The 7,311-nt window shown below is 38.9% G+C and overlaps 1 protein-coding gene across 2 annotated transcripts in view; it reads right to left on the bottom strand.

The window, feature by feature from the left end:
* Positions 1–6,434, bottom strand: part of LOC101993851 (solute carrier organic anion transporter family member 1A5-like) — an 86,729-nt gene extending 80,295 nt beyond the window's left edge. The window contains exon 1 of one of the 2 annotated variants that reach the window (XM_013352800.1): positions 6,319–6,434. The gene's annotated coding sequence lies outside the window, so the exon portion shown is untranslated. The remainder of the gene's footprint in view (positions 1–6,318) is intronic. The other variant, XM_013352801.1, reaches the window with a different exon arrangement.
* Between the last annotated feature and the right edge of the window lie 877 nt (positions 6,435–7,311).

Here is a 7,311-nt window from a genome sequence, read left to right on the forward strand (position 1 = left end):
AAAGATCTTAACCTGCGTCTGTCTGGAGTGGGAGAATCATGGCGACTCCTTGACTCAGCTTCTTTCTCCCAGCATTCTGTTCTGTTTACTCTGCCTACCTAAGGGTTGGCCTATCAAATGGGTCTAGGCAGTTTCTTTATTAATAAGAAATCACTCCCACATCATAATATTAAGTAGAGATGAGACTCATGATTTAAATCTATACCAAATATAGATGAAACATCAACCTCTGGACTCTCCTCCATGCTTCTCCTCATCCTTAGTGCAATCTCTCATCAGTCTTTTCTAGCTTCTCTCCCTTCTTGCCTGTCCTGAGTTCAAAATGGTCTCCCTAAACATTGCCAATAAAGCTTACTCCTCTCCCAAATCAAAGCTGACTTCTCTTTTCTTAGTGTCTTAAAATGTAACCATTCTCTATATGTACTTTTCATTATTTTAGCCAAGAGGAACTGGAGGTGTCATCCACATCTTTGGATGGCTTTTCCTATACACACTAAGTCATCATCGCAGTAGTTTTTATCACCAACTTGAAGATTCCTTTCCAAAAGCTTTTGCTCTGTCAGAGAAGTTTTACAAACAAGTGTCTTGATTGTAAATGAAGTGTACAAAACCAATCTCTTGAAAACAGATTCAATGTAAATAGACTAGCACCCACCTTCCTCTACTGTGCCAATGCTTTTGTGAAAAACATTATATCTTTTCAGATGCATTTTAAACATGTCTATAGAGAAAATGAGGCAAAGCAAACATGTTTCATTTATTCAATAAAACCTGTGTGACCCAACATTGAATCAGGTCACAGGCCCAAGTTTTGCACATTGAACCTAAATGAGAAACATGCACCAAGTAAGTGGCAGTCACATGAACAGTGTGCCTTTGTTAGGTCAACATTGTTTAAACAATGCTTCTGATCCCAAGATCACACAGTACCACAGCAAATATGTATAACTCATCAGTGCTCATGAAAACAGAATGTTCCACTTTTATTGAGCAGACAACATTGTCAAGTCTCCCTTCTTTAGCACCCAAATGAGGCATGGGAACACACCACTGTTGTTCCTGAGCAAAAGAGTCTACAGCTCTGAACCATTTTGCATTGTTTGTTTCATGCTAAAGGGTATGACATAATGCCTGCTCTCTCTCTCTCAAATATTTTAAGAGCACAGTGGAGAATTGTTAAGTCAGTGGGTGAGCATACTACAAAGCATATCTCTAGAACAGTAACTACCTTGCAGTACTGACACTGTATACACACTGAACAGAAACCCTAGTAGGGGTTAATGGTCCTTAACAAAAACCCAGGGGAATACAACTCTTTAAAGGTGAATAAACACAATAACTCGTGTTCAGATCCATGAAGCTTGTAGTTATTAGTACATACATACATACCATTCATTACACCTTAATCTGTACTATTAAATTAATGAGTCAAAGGATTTGCTTTACTATGGCAAAGCAAATAATACATACATGAAGAAACTTTAGGAGATGGTCCTCTCTATGATGATGAAAATAAAAAGTCACAGCAGCCAAAATCTTATGAAACCACCTTTCCCTGAAATCCTCAAATTGCATCTAACTGCTAGAGACAGCCTATTGGATGTTGTCCAGCTGAAATGCTTTCAATCAATACCAAACCAAGAAAGGGCATGGAGAATCAACAGTGACTTGTTTGAGTCCAAAAACATTATTTTACCTTGCTCAGCTTTTTCTAGTCAGAAGTAAAATAAAATAATACTGAATTCCAATTATTTAGCCTGACATATACAGGTACACTTTTATATCCTACACTCAAGGTATCTGGAATGTACTTATCTAGAGAAACCTTAACCAGACATCAAGCACATTATCCATTCATGTGATTCTACCATGCAAAACAAGTCTTGTTCATGGACAAACCCTTGACCAGCAATCTTGCCAGTTTGTGACTTTACTAAATTTCCAGCACAGTTGTAGATGTTAGGTATTGAAGATGAAGAAGAGGAAGATTGTGCTTACTCTCAAGAGGTCTCAGAAGCTATGAGAGACAGATAATTAACTAGTAATGGGTAGCTATTGCCATGATGAAATCAGTGTCAGAGGGAAAAGATTAATGAGAACCATTAATGAGAACCTGTGTCATCTGAGTACAGTATAATAGTTTAGCTGTTGTGCTTTGAAATAATTACAAGTTTGAAAATCTGTTTGCGAACTGTCTGCATGCTTTGGGACAGACCACTAAGTTTCTCTAACCACAAATAACAACAGCATCTATTGTCCTCAAAGTACAGAGAAAAAAAAACAGAATTTATGACTGAAACCAAAAGAATTTAATGTGAGAAAACAGTCACAAAAGCTCAAGAAGAGTTAGAAAGTAAAACTGGGAAGCAGGTTAAATCAGGAAAAGAAAGAGCTGAGATGCACAAGCTGGAGTCCTCAATGTCAGAAATCTTCCATTGGAAACTAGGAAAGCCCTGGCATTTCCTCATTCTCCACAATCACAATGTCACACAAATATTTACCAGTAACATATACTAACAGAGTCTGATAGGTAGGAAACCTTAGTCTTCAGTCTGCGATACAGAATAAATAGAGCATGGGAGTTAAAGGATGTGAAAACAGATTAACACTAACCAAAACCACCATAATACTCACTGCCAAATTCAATATCTTAACACATATTATAAAATGACCACACATGCAAGAGTCAGTTAACGGTAGTTGTTTGCTGCTGCAGAATAAATTTACAGTCTACAGTGTTGTTCCAACTGGGTCAGGAGACAGTTCCTTGAATATTTCCATAGTACTCACTTCCTATATTCACATCTCTAAGCCACAGTAAACACAAGGGTTGCTGTCAAGTCAACTTATTTCTTTATTGACTCAAATGCATGGGCTTATTTCTTCTCCATCACTGCAAAAAGAGCAATAATCACTAGGTCTTCACAGAGTATGGTGTGCCCACAAGGAGATGACCAGCTATTTGGAGGCTTACTGACAGGAAGTCCATTTGCCAACTGAGACAAGCCACCACATTCTGAAATATCTGCTTATTTAGTGCTCAGTGGTATTTTGGACTCCATGTGTGATGTGTGATGTGTGTTGTTCAGTTGAGTGACAGTACATAAGAAAAGTTTCAAAGAGTCTTTGTTCCTGAAGAACTGCTACTACAATGGAAGATATGGCTCTGGTACCATTTAGATAACACATTATCCTAACAAAATTGAATATCATGGGAGACTACAGACAATAAATAATAAACATCCTCCTGAATTACTCTCCACAGCTTTTAAGCATTGTTCCTGGAAACCTGTCACAATAGTGTATTCAGTTCTGATAAAAATCCTGTAACATAAATACTGTCACCCCAACTTTAGAGGTACAGGATTTTAAGTAATGGGGAATCAAACAACTGTCTAATGTCAGAGAGGTAATAAGTGATAAAGTTGCTATTAATCCTTGTAGACACTTGCCAATTGCAGACAGTTGTCCCTTTTAGGTGCATGTGTCTCTGTGTAAGACCTATGCCAGAATCTTCTGAATGAGTTTACAACAGATTTTTTTTTTTAAAAATCCTATGTTAATTTCTATACTGTTTCTATAAGTAACATTAGAGGTCTTTTTCTAGTTAAAAATGGAAAATGAACTAGAGAGCTACTGTTAGGAGCACTTGCTCATTGGGTAGAGGACATTGGGTACATTGTACCTAGCACCCAGAGTAGACAGCTGTCAAATCCCTGGAAGTTGAGCAAGGTATGCCAAAATACCAAGAAGTGGCAGTAACTTGATCAGAAAAGTTCATATGATTTTATGCTAATGCCTTTTCTTCATTTTTTGGTTTTGTGTTTGTGTGTGTATACATGGATGTGTAAATGTACATGTGTGGGTGCATATATGTGTGGTGTGTGTGCATGTGTGATGTGGGGGTGAATGCATGTGTGTGCATGTGTGTACATGTTTGGGGAGTTGATGCACGTGTCTGTGTTTGCACACAAATATGCATGCATGCAAATGCACATACCCATTTATACAGATGCACATGTGGAGGACAAAGAAAAGCCTCAGGCATTGCTCCTCAACTTTTACTTGATTGAGAGGGGTCCTTCTCTTTGCTGATCCCTTCTGAGGTTCACTGGCCTGTGAGCTTCCCAGGTTTCTTCTGGCTCTGCCTCCCATCTCTCTGTGTGAATGCTAGGATTTCAGACACTTCCAGCTATTCTTGGGTTCTGGGGATCTGAACTCAGATCCTTATACTTCCATGGCAAGCATACTGATCTCTAAGCATTTGCACCAGCTTCCCATCTTAGAGTTTCTTGCAGCATAGGATCATGTGCTGTATTGTAAACTCCATCACCAGAGCTGCTTTTCTTCAGAAAAATATGTTCTGTTGCTAGAAAATCATTACCAACGGGTACCCAGCCTCCAGAGCTCCACTGTGGATCACACCCAGGAAAATATCTCTGTCCGTCTCCATTTTGCAATTGCCACAGTTTTGAAATTTTCTAATACATTACTAATTTGGGGGCATTTGTACTCAGATATTCCTGGTAATGTTTTTCTCTGTTGTTAACATAATAAGTAGACTCTAATGCATCTGAGTTCATGTGATAAATGCATTGCATATCATGAAGGCATGATGTGTATGTGAGGACTATTGTGAAGGCGAAGGCATAAGTCACAAACAATCCCACACCAGTTCCTGGGTATTCATGGAGATGTCCTCAGCTAGCTTCTTGGGCAGCTGAGGAGAGGGAGCCTGAAATGGCCTGATCCTATAGCCATACTGATGAATATCTTGCATATCACCATAGAACCTTCATCTGGCGATGGATGGAGGTAGAGACAGAGACCCAAACTGGAGCACCGGTCTGAGCTCCTAAGGTCCAAATGAGGAGCAGTAGGAGGGAGAACATGAGCAAGGAAGTCAGGACTGCGAGGGGTGCGCCCACCCACTGAGATGGTGGGACTGGTCTAATTGGAACTCACCAAGACCAGCTGGACTGAGACTGAAAAAGCATGGGATAAAACCGAACTCTCTGAACATGGCAGACAATGAGGGCTGACTGAGAGGCCAAGGACAATGGCACTGGGTTTTGATCCTACTGCATGTACTGGCTTTATGGGAGCCTAGTCTGTTTGGATGCACACCTTCCTAGACCTGGATGGAGGGGAGAGGACTTTGGACTTCCCACAGGTCAGGGAACCCTGACTGCTCTTTGGACTGGAGAGGGAGGGGAAAGGGGATGGGGGAGGGGGAAGGAAATGGGAGGTGGGGAGAAGGTGGAAATTTTTAATAAAAAAAGATAAGTTTAGCCGGGCGGTGGTGGCGCACGCCTTTAATCCCAGCACTCGGGAGGCAGAGGCAGGCGGATCTCTGTGAGTTCGAGGCCAGCCTGGTCTACAAGAGCTAGTTCCATGACAGGAACCAAAAGCTACAGAGAAACCCTGTCTCGAAAATCAAAAAAAAAAAAAAAAAAAAAAAAAAGATAAGTTTTTCTCACTAGAGTTAGATTTATGGTAGTCAGATACTGCCTGGTTCTAGTTTAGTCAACATGTCACATTGCAAATCAAATAATTTGCTTGTCTGTGCACCTGTGGTGATAATAGCTACATCTATAAAGATAGAAATGGAAAATAAGCAGAAAGTCAAGGAACAGGCAAAGGTGATAGGAAAGGTAATTTTGCACTTTGTCCTCTAAGGCAATAATACTACTGAGGTTTGCTTTGATTCTCTAACTATTGTAAAATTTTATTTGTATATAATAATCCAATACTTCTGTAGTACTTGGCCTTAAATCATGTAACTTACTTCAAATAATGTCCAAGTAATCAAAATCCAAATTAACAACGTTAATATTCTTTGATTACCAAATATGAATCCCTGCTAACTTTTTAATAAATAACTTTTCAATAGTAAAAATAAATAAATAAATAAATAAATTATCACATTTATTTATTTTTTGTGTGTGTATGTTTGTGTGTTGAATTTGTGCTATGGCATATATGCGTAGGTCCAAAGAAATCTTGCAGGAGTCACTACTTTCATTCCACCACATGGGTTTTGGGGATGTGATTCAGGTATATGCCCAAGGCAACAACTGATTTTACCCACTGAACCATTGTAAAAGCTTCTTAATAGCTTCTCTAGCACTGTCCCAATCTGTTGTTGGAGGCCATTTGTTCATTTCCAGACTGCCCTGACTTGAAAAAATCACACAGAAATTATATTATTTGCAATACTGTTTGGTCAATAGCTTAAGCATATGTCTGGCTTACTCATATATCTTAAATTTACCCATTTCCATTATTTCATATTTTACAATGAGGCTTGCGACCTACCAGCAAGATTCCAGTTAGCAGCTCGTGTCTTTCTCCTCTGATGGCTCCATGGATTCTCACAACTCTGCCTTCCTCTCACTATTCAATTTAGTTTTCCCTGTCTACCTGTACTCTGCCCTATCATAGGCCAAGTCAGAATCTTTATTCATTAACCAACAAAAGCAACACATATACAGAAGGAATTCCCACAACACAAATCCAATCTCAGACATTGTGCTTAGGTGACTATCTGTAGTTTAAGGATAAGAACCAATGCTTTGGACTTTTCTTGGAAAGAGGGGGATTCTCAACCATTTACAGAGAACATCAAGGGGCTGAGAGATGATTCGTTGGTTAAGAGCACTTTCTCTTCTTCCCAAAGCACACATCAGGTGGTTCAGAACTACCTGTAACTCCAGCTCAAGGGGATTCAACACCATTGTCTAGCCTCCTTTAACAACAAAACCCATGTGACAGACACACATAGTCACACACACACATCATTTTTTATTAAAATTTCTAAGAATGTCAGCTGTTCAAAATACCTGCCAATACTAATCTATCTAAAGTCCCTTCATGATAAGGCTATCATTACACCACTAGTGTGCGAATATTATGGGAATGATTTGATACCTTTCTAATGTGCCCAGGCACATAATGCTCATTTGTCCCAATATTGGTAAAGGGAGCTTTGGTTATGTGGTCCATGTGTATCTTTCAATTCTCTTAGTATCAAGGTATTTTTTCCCATTTTAATCATAGGATGTTTGTGTGGAGTTCTATAGATCACACAGTCTCTTGTATATCATTAATTCACTAGTTTTAGCACTCAGTGACAATTTAAAATTCCATTATTTGTGTTAAATGTAGCAGCTGATATTCTGTTCTAAAAGACTGGCTCCCTTATTTCTCAATATTTACTAACTCAAATCAGTATGGACTTATAGATTTTTATTATACTAAATAGGTTATAGTCTACTTCCTTGATCATTGCATTATCTGTTTTTTTCATTT

This window comes from Microtus ochrogaster (assembly GCF_000317375.1).
Source record: "Microtus ochrogaster isolate Prairie Vole_2 chromosome 14 unlocalized genomic scaffold, MicOch1.0 chr14_random_2, whole genome shotgun sequence".
Taxonomy (NCBI): domain Eukaryota; kingdom Metazoa; phylum Chordata; class Mammalia; order Rodentia; family Cricetidae; genus Microtus; species Microtus ochrogaster.